A 20966-nucleotide genomic window follows, 5' to 3' on the forward strand; every position below is an offset into this window, starting at 1 on the left:
CACTGAGGCTTAGAGATTAAACTTTTAGGAAAGATTTAAAGGCCTAGTTATTTATGAAAGTGTATATGTGATTTTAAGATGCTGATGGTTTTATGTTTTTGTATGATGTGTTTTTTTGATATATGAATGTTTGCTTATTGTAATCCATGCTTAACTCTTGTTGTAGAAGTAGTGTAATAGAGGTTTATGCAAATAAATAAATAAAGTTTATAAAAATTCTGGTGAATACTTGATTTCTGCATTTCTCCCACTAGTAGTTTACTTATATATTTAGGCAACATTATCCCTGTCTCATTTTCATGGATTGGATAAAAAGCACATAGCTCTGAAAAGCTAGTCATGAATGATAAATGTATGTTAGTACAATGAAAAAGTATCACCTAAAACTTTTGTTGACCTTTGTTTCTAAATATCCAGATGGGCTAGCACAGCAAGCACACTAATTCATTTCTCTCAACATCTAGCCGCTATTTGTGCTAGTTCTGGCTCTAAATATATTAATTACCAAGAGTAGTTATACTCTGTTTTTAAAACGTGCTTACATTGATGTTGAACAACTGTGGGTATATTTTCTTCTATCCTGAGCCAATATGAATATTTCTGATGTTACATCTACTACAGAAACTCTTTACTGCACAGTATTGCTGATGAATTAGCTCCAATGAAAGACATTCACCAGCGGCAATCACACTATACCTTTTTGTTCACATCCAAGTTAAAAGAAGACAAATGCTTCTCACATAAATTTGAGTGCCACTGGTGAAAATATCATTCCCCAGAAGATCTTGCTGCCTATAATCTGCATGTAGCAAGTTATAGATTGGAAGTAATTGAAGCCAAAAGGTAGTTTATTTGTTTAATTATGTGGCAATGTTGTTTTTTTGTGAAAATCAATAAAGATACTTAAACATAAAAGCTTATTTTTCAGTGAAGATTCAATTGGCTGGGAATTCTCCTTGTATGTGTGTTCTTCTAATTAGATCTGTTCTAATACCAGTACTTTACTGGTTCCTGCATACTGTGATGAATTTGCAAACTTCTTTTCTGAGAAAGTTTAAAAACTATGTAGTAATTTCCACAAGAGGTGTGTGTCCCATCTTTGGATGGAACCCCTAAATTGAAACAGTTTGATCTGCTGTCTGGGGAAGAAGTGTGTAATATCACTGCTGGTATGAAATCATCCAACTCACCTTTGAACCTGTGTACCACTGTGCTGTTAAACACCATATGATTAGGTATCAATGTCACTATGGCTATAATTACAAATGTATCCCTATCAAAAGAAGCCATGCCTGCAAGCTTGACACAGGCTATAATTTTGCCATTACTTAAGAAACCATCTCTTGATCCTTCATGCATTAGTAATTATCAACCCACATTGTTGCTGCCTTTTTTGACAACATTTATTGGAATTGCTGTGGATGAAAACTGTATTTTAGACCAATACCAATTCAGTTTCCATAAGTTTGTTGTCCAGTATGGATATTTTCAGGCACAGCTTTGACAGTGACCTGAGTTATGGTGCTAGTCTTCTGGATATTACAGCAATCTTTGATATTATCAGTCACAAGATTTATTGGCTCAGTTATCCAATATTGATATCTCAGGCATAGATTTCAAATGATTCAAATCTTATTTTTCAGACTGTTTGTACCAAGTAAAGATTGGGTCTACATCATAATTGTGGCATCAGTCTGACACTGGCATTCCTCAAGAATTGGCCTTATCATTTCTACTGTTTAATATATATGTCACCTATATGTAATTTACCCTACACCTAGTCCTGAAAGTGTTGCCTGTATGCAGACATTTGTTTTTTTTGTTCTAGCAATGTCTACTTGGACATCTACATTTAGTCTGGTATCAATTTCCTTATTGACAGTTAAGCAGTGGTTGTTCTATAATAATATGTCCCTTAATGTTGAGCAAACTGAGGTGATGATTTTGAGCCGATTTCCATCTCGGGATTGTCTATCAGTTTTTAATTTTGCAGGTGCTGAGTTGAAGATATTATTTCAGGTGAGAAATTTGGCATTATGCTCAAATCAGTTTGATTATTATGGACCCAAGTAAAGACTGTCATGGTTCATCATTCTTTAAACCAATTTCCCAATCCTCTCCTGGAGGCACATCTAACCAGTTGAGTTTTCAGGACATCCATGAATATGCATGAGATTTGCATACACTGGAAACCTAGTGTATGCAAATGTATCTCATGCATATAAATTGTGACAAGTCTGAAAATCGAACTGGTTAGATGTATCTCCAGGAGAGGGTTGGGAAATGCTGTTTTAAACTGCACATTACATAGCTTAAAGCCTTCACTAAGCCCTTATGATTTTGGACTGTTATCCAAGCATTAGTATTATCTAGCCTAGATTACTGCAACTCATATTTGGTTTTGCCCACCAATGTGTTAAGGGCTTTGCAAATTGTTTTAAAACTCTGTCACCCAGATCATCTCTGGTTTGAGTATGAAGGATCATATTAAACCAGTTCTTTATTTCCTAATTGGCTCATGATACAAAGGAGAATCAAGTACAAAGTAGCCATGTTAATTCACAAGCTGTCAAGTAATACAGCTTCTCGTTGCATATGTGCTATATTGTGCATTTATAATCCTCCCTTGGTATTGAGGTCTGTTCCTTTCCTACTGGACATTCTATTCCCCCCCACTTGGCTCACCTCTGAGACGCACAAATGGATCTTTTCGGTCGTAGGGCCTGTATTATGGAATTCCCTTCTGGAACATCTACACCACATTACATATTAAAAAATGTTTAAGAAGCAGTTGAAAACTTTCAGGTTTAGACAGGCATTTTAATGTACCTGGTTAGTTTAAATCCCACCATCTTTATGACTATCTATTCTCATATTAGTTAATGTCAATAAGTGGTTAAGTATGATCGTTGCAATGCAATATTTACAAGCTTTTTAAGTCAGCTCATCCTGGAATAGTTTGTCTGTGCCGCTGTTTGGTCTTCTATGTTACAATATTTTATTTATGTATTCTTATATTCCACTCTGAATTTTGGACTAGGATAGGCTATAATTTCTTTTAAGATAAACAAAATAAATAACTGTAAACCATTGTATTCTGTTGCGCTCGGGGGGTGGACCCTTGTCCTGTGGTAGTACAGGGACTGTCCACAGGGGGGCGGAGAAAGGAAGGAGACAGAGGCAGTGTAGAGCTTCACCACTGGAAGCCCGAGGTCCCCCCGGGAGGAGCCCGTAGGGACCCAGGCCGCTTGGACTTAGGTGGGCCTCACAGGGTCTCCTGGGAGAGTAGAAGTCCGGCGTGCCCACAGATGCTAGAGGAGCGCTATCGGGTTTGAGGCTGGAAACAGGTTGGAGAAAGGAGGACCAGAACAAGTTGTGATGACAAGTCATGGAACAACGTCAGAATCTGGAGACGAGGTCAGGCAGGCAAAAGGTCAATGTTCAAAGGTCAGTCGGAGAGTGGTCAGGCAAAGCAGGGATCAGGCACCGGAGGTCAGACGAGGTCCCAGGCAGGCCGAAGTTAGATGGCAGGCAGACGAGTCGAGGAACAGGCCGAGGTCACAAGCAGGCAGCGGGCAGAGAGGTGGGTCAAGAGACAAGCTGGGGTCAGTACCAAGAGACAGTCCAAAGGTACAACCTGGGGTTGCGCAGGAACAGACAGGCGCTGAGACAGCAGGATGCTGGAACAGGACTAAATGATAAGCGTGGTCAATCAGGCAGAGGTCGGGTTCCAGAGGTCAGACGAGGTCACAGGCAGGCCAAGGTCAATAACGGATGAACGAGGAGATTCAAGAGACTTGAGACAGTAACAGGAGCCCAGACAACCTATGGAGGAAGCCAGTTGCAAAGGCAAGCTCTGGTTGCCAGAGCTTGCCTTATATAATCCCAGGGGAGTGACGTCATTAGAAGAGGCCCAGCAGCCCTAGCGCGTCGCGGCCCCTTTAAGTCCCAGGGAAGGGCGAGCGCGTGCTAGGGGAATCCTCAGCCGGAACAGGGCTCGGCGGCGGGGAAGCCACACGAGGGCCGGAGGTTGATGGCAACGGTGTTCCTGCCGTGCCACGCCGTGGGAGGGAGTCCTCTGTGCCACGAAGGAGAGGTGAGAAGAGCCGGCCGGCCTTCGTAACAATTCTACTATAAATGCTCAAACAAGATGTAGTATACACAGAGTCTACATCTTTAATCAAGTCTAATTGTCTAAATATTGAAGTGGAATAACACAGTAATCACATTTTATCAAAGGTTTGGGAATCTCTGTGTTTGTCCTCCAGCAAATACAAAAGGTATATTCCCACTAAGAGTATACAAGTGTAGGAACAGCATTCTTGTAAACCTGGCAGTGTTTATTTTATTTATTTATTTTATTTAAAATCTTTTCTATACTGTCGTTAAGTTATTTACCATCACAACGGTTTACAAAATAGGCACAAATAGTAAAAAAAAAAAGTTAAAGTTATAGAAGTGCCAATAATGATCCGGTTACAAAGAATTCTAATATAATTACTAGGCCATATGACAGTGAGAGCCATTTAGAGGAACAAGTTCTGTTTTTTGGCCAGCTGCTGAAGGGATAAAACAGCTGCACAGCTGAGTAATGGGTGGTTAGCTGCTGTGTGAAAGGGACTGGGGGGGGGGGGGGGGGGGGCACAATGGCAGAGGAGGGATCAGCAGAGAAGCATCATCTACCACAGATGCTGAGAGCTGCATAGGGGACATGGAGTAGCATCACTTAGGCACCCAGAGATCCACATCTTTCCTCTCTCTTACACACACAGATGCACAGACAGACTGCATCTCTATAACTGACACACATTATCTTTCTCTTCCCCCTACATGCATGATCTCAGCACTCTATTCCCAAGCCTGATCCCAACCCTCTTCCCCTGGGGCTAGGCATAGGAACACACCACTAGTGCAGGTGTCATTCAACAGAGAACAGTCCTCTGCTTTCCTCCTCAGCCCTTCCCCTTCTAGGTGGCATGCATGAAAAAGGGCAGGAAGGGAAGCCCAGGATGGAAGAAATTGAATACTGCTCTGTACTCCAGCCCCTCTCTTCCCATTGCTCTCCTCTCTCTTCCTATTATCTGTTCTATTTCAAAGCAGGGCTCCAGGGGTGGGGGCAGGGGATAGGGAGAGTTTGAAGGGGGCGGGTAAGAGCAAAAATAATAATAAAAATTTTAAAAAAGGAAGCTCCCTAATCCATCCTCTCCCCTCCTGTTGTTTCTCCTGGTATCTGCCAACACCCTGAGCAGCAAGACCAATTAATTGGTGGACACTCCCAGACCACTCAGCAACCTCCCACAGTTTAACGGGAAGGGGGAGCAGGCATGGACTCTACCCTCTTTTCGTTGTTTTAATTTTATCTATAAAACAGGTATTGAGCCTTTACATTCTTAAGGTCCCTGAAGCAAGCAAGGTTTACATGTCCATCTCTACTGCCATTAATGTAAGAAAAGCTTCCCTTAGCAGGGGAGCTGTTTTATTGAAACGCTCGCTTTGCATTCATCAGGTTTTTGGGAACAGACTGTAAAGAGGCAGAAACAGGGATGCCACTCTAGCTGCCTTCTTAGACTGTATTTGGTTTTGTTTTTTTTCGAAGCTCCTGTCTAAAGCCACTCGGGTTGATGGCTTTGCGGCCACACAGGATGCGTGTGCAGGAGGCGCAGCTCAAACTACCGCGTCGGGAATCCCCGTGCTTTTTCTAGCTTCACTTCAGGCTCCGCAGTTAATCTGTTACTGAAACTGTGTCCGACCGCGCAGTCAAATGCCCTCTTTCGAAAGCGGCAGAGACGTCACGCACTGGATTCCTTCCACATTAGAATTTGAAAAATCGACTCTTTTTAAACCTAATTATGAATTGATACATTTTCATGGTCCATAATCGCATTTCCTGACGAATGAGTCAGATATGTAAAGTGATGATGAATCAGTTTCTCCCCAAACTATTTTTTTTTTTTAACAAAACGGTCATTCTCGAGGTTTCTAAAGGAATTTCAGCAGCCTTAATAATCTTCCTCTCCAACCACTGTAGTCCTCCCCTCAGCGCGGCTTGCAACGGGATAAGCAGTTTTCTTCGAGAAGTGGAACCAAACGTGCTGCCGTTTTCTCATCTTTCTTTCCTACTCGGTCCTGCATTTTCTCAGGCTCCCCCGAAAGACGGAGCGAAGGGGAGGTTGCGTGCAGAGGAGGGCGAGCGCGGGAAGCGCTCGGCCACGCGACGCCCCCGCGCCTCCGCCCCCCCGGAGGCCGCCTAGGGAGAGCCTCACGCGCTTCCCGCCTCGCGGCTTCTGCTTCCCGCTCTGCGAGCTGGTGCTGCACAGAGGCCTTTCAGCGCGCAACCTTGCGTGATCTCCTGAGGCGCTGGAGGCTTTCTGGCTTTAGAAGAAGAAGCAGCAACCCCTGGCACGCACTTTATTTATTTGTTTATTTTTAGTTATTTATTCGCACCTGTATAGGGCCAATACCATGCCCCTAGGCGGTTTACAGTCAAACATACATAATCGATAATTCAAATAACATGTGGAAAAAAAGCAATCAAAAAATGAAAACAGACCTTCAAATGCCCTTCCCATCACCCTATACAGTACACATATACCTTCAATATAGTAAAAAAAGAACTTTGGTGATCAAAAAGTAGTAGAGCAATGCATATAAAAAAGAAAACAGAGGCTTCCAAAATTAATGCTTATTCAAATGCTAGCTTGAAAAGATGTTTTTAATGTAGTTTTAAACATCTTTATGAAGGACACAACCCTCAACCAGGCCTGGATTTGTCAATAGGCACTCTCGGCCTGTGCCTAGGACAGCAGAAATCTAGTGGGCAGCAGTCTGGCTTCCTTCAGCCCCAGACCTGCCATAGCAAAAGCAGCTCCTCCTGGACCCAAGCCCTGCAAAGCAGTAGCAATTCACTGTTGTCCTGAGCTTCTTGTAACAGTTCACTTCTAACCTGGACCAAAAGTGAGACAGCTACTTTTTTTTTTTTTTTCAATCAGCAATTTTTATTGTATCTATAGAAACATTAGTAACACTACATTAATAATAGGCAAACAAAACACCACCTCAACCTTGTTAAATATCAAGATACAAAGTTTATGATACGGGGTATAGATTACAGCACAATCTTCAAAACTAGCATCATAAAAAATGCCCATACCCTCCCTCCTCTTCCGACCCCCCCCCCCCCTTAACAGACTCAAAGCACAAGTAGAAGAAAGTCATAATAAACTCACCAAGGCCTATGCAGCTTCAGCTACAAACACACTACAAGTAAACCCTGCTAGTACTTTTTGTTTTATAAGTGGTATTCCAATCAAACACCACCAGAAGCAGGAGGGAATATGGATCCAGTAGAATGCTTTCTGGCTCGTTGGATGAAACAAATGCATATTAATGTAATCAATAGCTCCAATGACATGAGGGAAGAAAAGATTCCCCTTTGCATCTCCCTCCTCTCCTGCTCAGAGCATGGTCTCCAGAAGACAGCTGAGACTCAGAACTAATCGACATCGAAATTGGAGCGACCGACCACTGATTTTATAACATGCATGTATGTAGAATGTGTAAACTAACAGCCCTTAAACATCACAGTATGCGGAAGTTTGAGTTGACTTGGGGGACGTATTTATCATGGAGAGGGACCTCAGGGAATGCCTACTTTTGCTGAATGACTAAATAACAATCTTTCTAATTACCAGAGTGAACATTCAGGGGTCTGTGACTATCGCTTACTGGTGTTGAATGTGGTGGCCAAGTTTCCTGGGTCAGAACCCATGCTAAGTTTATAGATATGTGCTTGGACTCTAGGAAACAGTTCTAGTATGTAAGCTTTTCTAGGTCTGCTGTGTCTTTTTTGAAAGGGGACAACCAGAACTGCACACAATACTCAAGGTGTGGTTGCACAATGGTTAGATAAAGAGACAATATTTTATTTTCTGTTTTAATCTCCATTCCTCTTCAGATATTCCTAACATTCTATTTCCTTTTTTTGATGCTGCACACAAAGCTGAGGATTTTAAGATTTTCACAATAAGGTCCTTTTCCTGGGTGGTGATTTCTAATACAGAGCCCAACATAGTGTACCTGGAGTTGAGATTATTTTTCCCTATGTGTAGTGGCAAGTATAATTTTACACTTGTCCACATTAAATTTCATCTGACATTTAGATGCCCAATCCTAGTCTCCTAGATGCCCAATCTCCTAGTCTCCTAGATGCCCAATCTCCTAGTCTCCTAGATGCCCAATCTCCTAGTCTCTAATATCTTACTTGGCCTCCCCTCCAACAGCATCAAACCCCTACAGATGGTACAAAATGCCGCAGCCAGAATCCTAACTAACACTAATAGAAGAGACCATATTACCCCCATCTTGTGCAACCTCCACTGGCTACCCATCAAACAGAGAATCCTATATAAAGCCTTAACCATCATTCATAAAGCAATTCATAACGTCGCACCTATATCTCTGCAAACCCAACTTCGTCCACACTTATCTGCCAGACCCATCAGAAGCGCCTACAAAGGCACATTAGTCGCAGCTCCTGCCAAATCAACACTAAGAAAAAGAGCACTTTCCACGGCGGGACCAAACCAATGGAATGCGCTACCACCAGTCCTACGACTCGAACCCAATCTACCAGAGTTCAAAAAAGGATTAAAAACCTGGCTCTTCAGGCAAGCGTTCCAACTCCCAGAGTGTAACTAGGCACCTCCTCCTGACTTTCAGATCCAACCTTTGCAGGGTGTCTCTAACACCTTGTCACTTAATTGCATACCCGTACTTGCTTATTTGCATGTCTATTTAACATTCAATATTCACCTTTATATTACCGCTTACTGCAGACCATTTACGCTACTAAAGTTCCTTGTAAAAAGGTGAACACACACATACTATTCAATACACGAATAAGTTTATATGTTATTATGTTTAAATTTGTTAAATATTATTGTTACTTTCAATATTCCCTGAAATAATGTTCAATGGTTGATTAGTTATTGTTCAATGTTCCATGTAAAATAACCCCGGTCTAACCCCCCAGACCAGGGCAACCTTTTCGTTACTTGTAAACCGGATTGATTTGTATTGCATACAGGAATTCCGGTATATAAAAATTAAAAATAAATAAATAAATAAATAAGATCCTATCAGCTCTTTTCAAAGACTTATCCAATTTTCATGAAAGCCATTAAGCTACTAGACAGAGATCTTTTCCAAAAAATGCCACGACTGCGCACTCGCAGCAGACCCGCCCTATTTATATCCATCTCACTACAACGTTCACAACGTCAAGACCTTTGAAACTACATACTTCTTTGAAAAGAGCTGATGTACTTATTTATTGTTGGTTAGTAACACAACTATTGGACTATTGTTTTTTGATATTTTGATAGTGGTATGTGAAGGCAAAACATAGAGACTGCCGTGTTTAAAGAATCATTGAAATAGTTCTTGGTGATGATTAATATTGGGTGTTTTTGGAAAAGACTTGTTTATTCATTGATGATGGTTTAGAAGTGGATAAATTGGTTGTATCTTTACCCAGGACACATGATGTTTTGATAGTGGTACGAGAGATTACTATAAAGGATGTCGTATTGAAGAAATATTGAAACGCTGGTAGGAAATGCCTTGGGTAAGTGAAGGTATGGGCTATATAGGAGTACAAAGTCTGTATTAGTCATTTTCATAGTTTTTTGTGTCTGTTTCTTTATAGTTTTTGTGTATGGAACATATACTGATCAGATAATTTGTGAATATAAGAAGGGTTAAAGTCGTTGGTTTAGATGAGTATTTTGGTTTGTGTCTTGTATGGTTGTTAATATGTGACCAGGTAATCTATATTAAGATAGTTGATGAAATAAACATTTAGAGTTAAATTGAGTTTTTAGATTGGATTTATTGAATTAATTATTATTTGTTGATTGACATAGGATTCTGAACGGGAAGATTTTAGATATATGGCTCCCTGTTACATTAGTGGTGATCCTGTGTGAAATAGCTGTTACATCCCCTGATGAAACCTTGGGTGAAACAGGAGTCTCTTGTCAGGAAGACGAAAATGTTGTGAAGTATTTACAATGAAATAGAACAAGAAGAAATGAAGATAAATTGAAAGGAGGGTACCACTGTGGATGTTACATATATATAATAAAACACATTAAAGGGGGAGTGTTTAATAAATTATTTTTGATATGAAATTTATGTGTGATAAATTTGTATTGGTATGAATGTGGAGAGTGTATGAGTTTATATGAATAATATATACTGTTGTATGTATTATATATTTTAAATTAATTTTGGATACAATTTGTTTACATACATTTTCATAGAAAAATACACACACAGGTTGTAGTTATATTGTTCATGTCTATATTTAAAGCCATATGCGGTGAAATTCTAGCCACATAAGTCAGGGCGTGTTTCTGGGAGGGCCAGAGTTAGTTGCTTAAGTTATACTTATTCAACTAACTTAGATATGCCGTTATCTGGATAGCTGTATCTGGCTAATTTAACTAGCCACTCCATGGCTCAATATTGACCTCTAAATGCCCCTTTGAAATAAAATGGCTGCCCAGACTAATACCCATATTCTTGCAATGCCAACTGTGGCTTATTCCATTTTTCAGACCTGATGAAGGGAAATCCAGCTAAAAAACAAACCCAAATGCTACAGCCAGCTTTGGTCATTTTATTTATTCATTTTTTTGTAAATACAAATAAGAAAATTAGTTTTCAGATTATAGCACAAAAGCAGAAGTTTGGATACATATCAAAATAAACATTTCTTGACAGATTTGAGTGCCTAGACTTTCACAATAAGCAGCTTTACAAAATGTAACTTGGACCACTTCTTGAAGTCTTTTGTACCCTGGAAAATAATACATCTGCATTAACCTCAGGTAAAAACAAAACCAGTTGAGCAGAGTAGCAGAAACCCCTTATTTGGTGGTTCTTTGGCCATCTACAGATAAAAACAGCTGTCTAGATAAGTTTGATTTTACTGTTTGAGTGTGCTTTTGCCACAGATCCTTGAAAGCCTGGAGGGTTATGTGGTTTTTCTCTCATGAAAACTGGTGACCACTTCATTTTTTAATGCTTTCCATTAGCCAGTTTGTCACACTCCTACTGAGAGACCTATGTTTAAATTATAAACTTACATATCAAAAGAGAGTGGTTATCAAATACTACATGGATTGAAAATATTAAGCATTATTTTTTTTAATCTTTTTAAAACAGCAGTACGAGACAGTATGTCCCTCACTACAGCCATTTATTTGTAGCATCTATTTCATCCTTTTTTGCCTAAGTATCTATAATTTGGTTTATAGTTTATTACACCTTTAAATATAGCTCTAATTTTGCATAGGTATATGATGACCCTTTTTTCTCCTCTATTTCCCATTGCACTCTTTCTTGATTGGTGAACATACCAAATATTGGGCTCATGCTGAAAATACAAGGTCCTGCCAAGGGTAGTGGAAAACGGCCATGTACAGTTCACAAACCCAAACCCATCCACCATCACCTCTGTTATGTATATGGATGTGTAGGAGCTGGCCCAAGTCATACAGGTGTCTCCAAGCTGAATACTGTCTACACACTGTTCTCACTTGACTTCATGAGCTCTTTGCGCACACTGCGAAACTTCACGTATCTTTCCTCCTACCACCCATTCATACTACCAACTGCTTCCCCCCTCTCAACCACATACAGATCAGTCTTCCTCCTGCCTCCCTTCTTTCCAAATCTTATCCCAACAATTGGCCCTCCCTACTTCCCAGAGTTTCATACCCTGTAATTGCCACCAATGCATCCTTCCTCACAGGCAGCTCCCTACATCTCCATTGACCCTTCACAGACCATTTGTCTGTCATCCATCCAGCTAGAAATAATTACTGCTAATGCTTTAGAGATTTTTGGATAAAAAGGTAAAAATGGGAAAAATATACAACTTTAAACCCACATTATCTTCTACTTCCCCATTTTCCTCTGGTAATCTTGTCATTTGAAATTGTTCCCATACATTACCCAAATTCTCCTTTCCTCTCACTTACATTTCCATCACCCAGTTCCCCCTTTGACCTTCCTATTCTGGCCCTTCTCTCTTCTATAAATGTACTCCCATTATTTCACATACCATGCTCCTCCAAAAACTTTCCCATCACCTAGCCCTTTCAAAACGAAAATCAGCAGACTCCCATCTCCCTAAGAATCATAAATGTAGTATCCATAAGCAGTGCACACAGGCCAGCATCTACAGAGAAATGCCATCACATACTTTTATTAATTTGTCATGTTTTAGGAAGAGGGTGAAGAAAAGTTAGGATTCATCTGTTGTTGCTCTGACAGGAACCTAATGAGATACTGTAATATCAAAAGTTTCATAGACAAGAATGCTACAGACACACAAAGGTGCCCTTCACCAAGTTTCTACTGAAATCAGAGGCATGCAGTCATGTTGGCTGGAAGAGGAGTAGGGGGCAGAGGAGAGTAAGAGCTGTATGCAGAGAATACACACACACACACACAAAAGAGAGGAGGACAAAATCAAAATACACAGAGGACCTGCTCTAACATAAAATGCCTACTCTGCTAGGCCCCCCTGCCTCTGATTCCCCCAGAAAAAGGCTGCTCTGAAAAAATATTTCACAGCCTGGTACTATGCAATGTCAAAACAGCCCTTTTTATTTTGTAACAAAACACAAAGCCATCTGTTCCGACTCCAGCTGGATTTCTGTCATCCTGCCTAATGTTTCTCTATAAAAAAAAAATATAAAAGAGCATGCAAGCTTTTTCGCTAGCTGGACTGACAAAGTGATGACTAGCCAAGTGCAACACCATGACAATCTCACATGATGCAGCAATTATTAGAAATGTGTTTTGGGAAAAAGAAATTACTACTTACCTGATAATTTCCTTTCCTCTAAGGAAGGCAGGCCAATCCACACCAGTGGGTTATGCACTCTTAACAGCAGGCAGAGTTGGAGTAAAGCTGACTTGCTGACATCACTGACAGATAGCCCTGTCCTGACATCAGCCCACCAGTATCTCTAGAAAAACGAAACAGTGGACAAACTATACTTGAACCTTGACTATTAACAGTCAACCCCTCACGCTTCCAACCAGCTGGGAAACACTGAGCTCAGCAAAAATATCAACTAATTTTAGGGTCGGGTTATGTCACAAACTCTTGCAGATAATAGAAGGACCAGGGGGCACTCCATGAAGTTAGCAAATAACTCATTTAACACAAATAGAAGAAAATTCTTTCACTCAGAGCATAGTTAAGCTCTGGAATTCATTGCCAAAAGGATGTGGTTACAGCAGTTAGTGTAACTAGGTTTAAAAAAAGTTTGGATACATTCTTAGAGGAAAAATCCATCAACTATTTCAGTAATTAATAAGCAATAGTAGCTTGTGATTTATCTAATGTTTGGGTACTTGTGACTTGGATTGGCCACTATTGGAAACAGGATACTGGACTTGATGGACCTTTGGTCTGACCCAGTATGGCATATCTTATGTTCTTATGTAAATTAACAAAAATAACACTCTTCATCGTCCGCATACAAAGGACAAACTAAAAGTCAAGTAGGCAGTCCAGGGTGGGGTGTGGATTGACCTGTCTTCCTTAGAGGAAAGAAAATTATCAGGCAAGTAGTAATTTCTTTTTCCTCTGCACTCAAGCAGGCCAATCCACACCAGTGGGATGCACCACCACTGTCCCGAAAATGGCAGGAGGCTGCCCACAGTCCCGTCAACACTACACATGCAAAAGCCGGGTCATCCTGAGCCCTAATGTCCAAAGAGACACCATACAGTGGCCTAATTGTAGGACATGCCAAAAAAACACAAGACCAGATTAAGGTCCCAAAGAAGCACCGGTAGCCACAAGGGAGGATGTAGATGCCTAACTCCGGTCAAAACCTGGACACATCTGGATGGGAAGACAAGGGTCCGCCTGCTCTCTTAGCAAGTTAGTCAAGGGTCTGCCTGCTCTCTTAGCAAGTTAGAGCTGTTACCTGCATCTTCTGAGTGTTTAAGGCCAAGCCTTTAACCAAACCTTCCTGCAAAAATTCCAATATCAGTGGAATTTCAACTTTAAGAGGGTGTGAACCTCACTCCTCAATCAGCTCTCAAACATTCTCCAAGCCTAACATAAGCTAGAGATGTAGAAAATTTCTTGGCCTTGAGCAAAGTGGAAATCACTGTACAAGAATAACCATGTTTCAGCAACTGAACCCTCTCAAGGGCCAAACCGGTAGATAAAACAGATCTGGATTGTTGTAGAGTATGAGTCCCTGATGCAAAAGATCCTTCCTGAGTGGTAGTCAGAGGACTGTCTACCAGTAACCTCTGAGGATTGGCATACCAAGGCCTCCAGGGCCAAGCCGTAGCTACCAGAAGTACAGTTTCAGTCTGACAATCTTCCAAATGAACCTGCCTATCATTGGCCATGGTGGGCATGCATATAACACCCCGCTCCACTGACAAACTTGAACAAGAGCACTGATGCCCAGCACTCTCAGATCCCTTCAGCAACTGAAGAACCATGGTACCTTCATGTTGTTGGAGCTCGGCAGTAAATCCAGGTATGAGCAACCCTAGTGCATCATTATGAGTTGAAAGGCCTTGTCTGCCAACTCCCACTCTCCTGGGTCCAAGACCGGCCTGCTGAAGAGGTTGGCCCTTACATTGTCCTTCCTGGCAATATGGGAGGCAGATATGTCCTGGAGATGTTGCTCTGCCCACTCTATGAGCACATTTACCTCCACCAATGCCTGTTGGCTTCTGTTTCTGCCTTGATGATTGATGTTGGCCATTGTCGAGGCATTGTCTGACATTATCCTTACCACTCGATCTTCCATCTGCTTGGCGAACTGCAAGCATGCCAGTCGAACTGCATGCGCTTCCAATTCATAGTCCACTGCTGCTTCTCGGCATTCCACCAGCCGTGTGCCACCAGCTCTCGACAGTGAGCTCCTCAACCCAGAAGGCTTGATTCTGTTGTGAGCACTAACTAGTCTGGTGTCTCCAAGGAAATCCCCTTACTGAGATGATCCACTTGTAACCACCACTGCAACTGGACGCTCACATCCTATGGCAAGTGGAGTCTCACTGGATACTCCTGTGACTGCAGATTCCATCGGGAGAGCAACACATGCTGAAGGGGCTGCATGTGCGCCTTTGCCCAGGGGACTACATCTAACGTGGCTGCCATTGATCACAGTATCTGTAGACAGGACCACACCATTGGGCGAATAATCCGTCTCAGGCCTGAACTTGAATAACTAACTTCTGAATGTGACTCTCTGGTAGAAAGATTCTGCCCTGCTCCATACTGAATTGCACGCTGAGATACTCTAGCGTCGTAGAGACTGTAAACTGCTCTCGGCCAAGTTCACCACCTAGCCTAGCTCCCAAAGCAAGGAGATCACAATCGGGCCGATACAGTAAAAATCGCGGGAGAGCATCTGCTCTCCTGTGCGCACGATACAGTAAATTAATTTATTTAAATTAGGGTCCGCGGCAAAAAGAGGCGCTAGGGACACTAGCACGTCCCTAGCGCCTCTTTTTGGACAGGAGCGGTGGCTGTCAGCGAGTTTGACAGCCGACGCTCAATTTTGCCGGCTTCTGTTCTCGAGCCTGCTGACAGCCACGGGTTCGGAAACCGGACGCCGGCAAAATTGAGCATCCGGTTTTCAACCCGCGAGCCCATTTTCATTTTTTACCTTTTTTTTTTAACTTTTGGGGCCTCCGACTTAATATTGCCATGATATTAAGTCGGAGGGTGCACAGAAAAGCAGTTTTTACTGCTTTTCTGTGCACTTCCCTGGCGCCGGCAGAAATTAACGCCTACCTTTGGGTAGGCGCTAATTTCTTAAAGTAAAATGTGCAGCTTGGCTGCACATTTTACTTACTGTATCGCGCAGGAATACCTAATAGGGCCATCAACATGCATTTGCATGTTGTGGGCGCTATTAGGTTCGGGGGGGTGGGGGGGTTGGATGAGCATTTTCGATGCGCTATTACCCCTTACTGAATAAGAGGTAAAGCTAGCGTGTCGAAAACGCGCGTCCAATCGCGGGTTAACAGCGCACTGTACTGTATCGGCCTGTTTGTGAGATTTCAAGTGATTCTCATCTGCACTTTTGGCCCAAATCAACCAGTCCAGATACAGATGGACCAGAATGCCCTCTTTGCGCAGACTACCATCCTCATGACCTGGAAGGTGGTCCTGGGCACAGTAGCCAGCCCGAAGGGGGCAGGACCTGAAATTGATGACGACATCCCAGAATGGCAAAGTGGAGGAAACATTGATGTTCTTGGTAAATGGGAATATATAGATTTGACTTGACGGTGGCCTGAGACGTGAGAAATTGTTTGTACTGCCATTATTATGGAATGTAGAGTTTCCATTCTGAAATGAGTCACATGCAAATAATGATTCCCTTCAGATCCAGGATAGGCCAAAAGGCACCCTCTTCCTTTTTGGGAACAACAAAATAAATGGAATACCACCCCAGATTTTTTTGCGATCTGGGAATAGGAATTATGGCCTTCAAATTCAATATCCTCCTCAACATAGTCTCTACTGCCACTCTCTACAGAAGAGAGAGTTGCATGGAGAGACCATAAATGCATTTGGGGAAATTCTGAGAAATTCTACAGCATAGTTATTCCTTACCATTTCCAGGACCCTCTAGTCTGTCGTAATCTGGGTCCACCTTTGATAAAAGTGAGATAGATGCCTACCTATCTCCTGCTCTAGTAGGCAAGCCCCCACACCTTCATTGTGAAGATCGAGGTACTCCAGCCCCGGGGCTCACATCCTTACAAGGCTTCTTAGGCCGAAAGGACTGAGATCTTACAAAGGGACGAGATATTTGAGTTGTTGCTCCTCTGTAAGGACGAAACAGACAGGAATCCCTGGAATGGCCTTTGCCCCAAAAGGATGCGTTGTACCTTCTTGTCCTCCAGTTATCAAGAAATCTTGGATTCGCCCCATCTATTTGCCATCTTCTTCAATTTACTTCAGAATAAAAGAGATCCCTTAAATGGAAACCTTATGAGATTGGACTTGGAAATAAGTGCATGCCGACCAATTTCACAGCCACAACTGGCATCTAGCCGCTATCACAGAAGCCACCCCCTAATGGCCGTCCGCACCAAGTCACAGCCTGCATCATCCAAGAATGCGGCTCCTGGTTCCATCACAATCCGTCATTGGACTCCGCTCCTTGCGTTTGAGAGAGATGCAAACCAGCCCGAGCCACCAGGCAGCAGCAAGAAGCAATTTGAAAATTAATTGTCATGACCTCATAGGCCTGTTTAAGGATAGCCTCAATCCTCCTATCCTGAATGTTTTTTTTTAGAGCTGCCCCTCCTTTCCCCAGGATGATGGTTCACTTGGTACCAGAGCATACCAAGGCATTCACTTTTGGGAATTGCAACTGTTCCTTGCCTTCGGATCCAAGGGGTACAAACCCGCTAAAGAGCGCCCCCTCTTTAAAACTTGCCTCTAGGGTGTTCCACTCAATTAACTCTTGAATTGGATCCAGGAGTAGAAAAACAGGACGCTTTGCATAAAGTGACCAATATGGGATCTTGCCTGTAGCATCACCCCCGTCCACAGTGAGCATTTTCAGGGTCTGAGTCATCAGACTTGGCAACTCATCTTTGTGGAAAAAAAAAATGGAGTAGAGTCTGACGTGGCTCCAAATCAGGTAGAATTTCTCTCTTCTAAAGGGGGCAAATCCAAGTCCCCATCGAAGCCATTTGATGTATCATGATCCATATCCCCCTGAACATCTCCAGGGATAGCCTCCCTGTGGTATTTGCCCGCAGTGGCAAACAACTGGGAGACGCAAGCACGCAATTCCTTCTTAGTAGATTGCTTTGGCTCTGCTGGGTGCTTCAGCAGAAAAGCCTGGAGGCCCTGAAGAAATTCTATCCAGGAGGATGAATCCATACTGGGGCCCATAGACCCAAACCTGGCACTCTCCGACCCCTCTCAGAATGCATCTGCCATCAAGAACAAAAGGGGGAGGGGAATTGTCCACTGTGTTGCCTCCCGCCCCACCATAGGCTGAGGGGATGTCCCAACATCAGCAAAATCTGTAGTAGCCAAATCATCTTGAGCATCTAAACAGCAGTGACAGGCATAGAGAGAGCGATGGTTGGACTGCCCTTACATGGCAAGCCTCACAGCAAGGCACTTCGACTTTTTTGTCCCCGACACCACAGTTTTCCTGCACTTGGCTTAAGGCAGCCTCTTACGCGCACCCCAACAGAGCCCGATTGTACCCGCGCAAATCGTGCTCAAATCTAGGCCATGGCCTTGTGCACACAAGTATTTGCGCATGTGTACGTCCACATCAGGACACTGCTGTATGGGGAGAATCTGTGCACATGCCTAAGCACATGGGAAAAAAACCCCCAAAAAACACCGCTGCGGCCTACCACATGGATTGATTGAACAGAGTCTGAGAAGCAGGGCCTAGCCAAAAGCTGCTCAACCCACAAAGCCCGAGCCACCTCCTCTCTACACTAACTCCCCAGAGAAGTGAGAGGGAAAAGGGTATAAGATGCAGAGGAAAAATGCTGAGGGAAGGAGGACCTGGTAAGGCAAAAAGAGGGACCTAAAACTTCCCTAATTTATTTTTTTTTTTAACCTGAGCTCAGTCCTCCCTGGCTGATAGCATGATCAGGTCTCTGGCTAAGGGGGGGGGAGGGGGGCACAAGCCTTCACCACCAAGCATACCCTTGTCCTCTTTTTGGGTTAAGTCTATGCCTAGTCAGCGCTCAAGTGAGGGAGGGACCAAGCGGGTGTCACCTCAGGAGCTCAAGCAGTGCATATATATATATATATATATATATATATATATATATATATATATATATATATATATATATATATAAATAAAACTAGGAGACGATTTACCACAAGGGAGATGCTTGAGATGGAGAATACTGGCAGACTGATGTCGGGGTAGGGCTATATGTCAGTGACATCAGTGAGTCAGTTTTACTCCATCTCCATCTGCTGATAGGAGCGCGTAACCCACTGGTGTGGATTGGCCTGCTTAAGTGCAGAGGAAACATATATAAAGTGCATACTCCCATTGGGTGTACATATGTGGGAATGGTGTTCTTGTACATGGCAGTTTAGCCTCAACTGCACACTTCCTTTCCTCTTCCTCAAGCAGCAGATTTCAGTTTCGCTGCTGTCATCTAGCTGCCACTTTTTCTCCCAACACATCTGTCGCTAGCTACCAGCAGCTCTTTCTCCCAGTCTCCTCTCACATGCTGCCAGGCAGCTGAAGAGGACTGGAGCTGACTCAAAAACCCACACCCACGAAATTTCCAACATACCCAAAAACCCTGATTTAGCCGCCAATACTAGGTCACAGACAAACAATGGACATGACATACCCAACTAGGCATTCTTTCTATATTTTGACCAAGAACATTGAGAAAGCAGGAACTTTAAAATAATTAAATCCTTTTTGAATTCATACTGGGCCTTGGGGAAAAAGTTATTGAAAACAATTTTACATTTCTGAATCCAGAGAAGCCATCCTCCCTGAAGCTACTCATTTCTCCCACAGGATAACAGCAAAGGCTGGCAATTCTGCCTACTGTTCACTTTTGTTAAATACAAGCTTTGTTGGTTGATAGAAATACTTAAACAACAAACAAACATGTATAAAAGAGGAACAGGTTTCTCTTTCTCCGTTCCTGCCTTACAGCAAGGTCCATATACAAAAAGGGTAAATAACTACAACTCTCTATCCACTTGTCGTAGAATTACACATAATATAGAGAGCCCAACACTAATACGTGAAATACACAAAATTTATTTAAAGATATCACACAAATATACCTGTATAGACAATAAAACTGAACTAGCACACTCACACATTCATACCCACAAATTAAAAAATATGTTGTATTGAGATACAATGTATAACTTTGTTTATATTACCAATTAAGTTTACAAATAAAATTTCAATTGAAACTCAATAAATTATTATAAACTTTAAATTGGAATTGTATACTGTTTGTGTCCGACAAAAGCAGATGCAAGATCTCTTCGTTTCACCCCCGTCTTTTGGGGCTTCCTCAGGGACTGATGCAAATATACACTTTACAAGTGTATTACCACACTGCAAAGCACACATCAACAATTAATTACACAATTCAAAGAAACATACATTGTCTTAACTATTGCACTTCAAGAACATGTACCAACCCAAATTTTGCTAAAACCTGTAACCACTAACAAACACATATCCACAAAGTCTTCAGGCCCATAAACTTTGGTCTCACTGAAGGGGGTAGTGGTGTTGTGGATATGTGTTTGTTAGTGGTTACAGGTTTTAGCAAAATTTGGGTTGGTACATGTTCTTGAAGTGCAATAGTTAAGACAATGTATGTTTCTTTGAATTGTGTAATTAATTGTTGATGTGTGCTTTGCAGTGTGGTAATACACTTGTAAAGTGTATATTTGCATCAGTCCCTGAGGAAGCCCCAAAAGACGGGGGTGAAACGAAGAGATCTTGCATCTGCTTTTGTCGGACACAAACAGTATACAATTCCAATTTAAAGTTTATAATAATTTATTGAGTTTCAATTGAAATTTTATTTGTAAACTTAATTGGTAATATAAACAAAGTTATACATTGTATCTCAATACAACATATTTTTTAATTTGTGGGTATGAATGTGTGAGTGTGCTAGTTCAGTTTTATTGTCTATACAGGTATATTTGTGTGATATCTTTAAATAAATTTTGTGTATTTCACGTATTAGTGTTGGGCTCTCTATATTACAGCAAGGTCCAACAGGAGAGAGCGGGTCATTTTTTTTTTCCATCTTAGCTCTGACTAACTTTTACTATTCTTAAACACATGGATTTCCTTAATAGCTCTATAGTTAAGGCAATGCAACCCTGACAACATTCCACAAAA

Source organism: Rhinatrema bivittatum, chromosome 2, assembly GCF_901001135.1.
Source record: "Rhinatrema bivittatum chromosome 2, aRhiBiv1.1, whole genome shotgun sequence".
In the NCBI taxonomy this organism is placed as follows: domain Eukaryota; kingdom Metazoa; phylum Chordata; class Amphibia; order Gymnophiona; family Rhinatrematidae; genus Rhinatrema; species Rhinatrema bivittatum.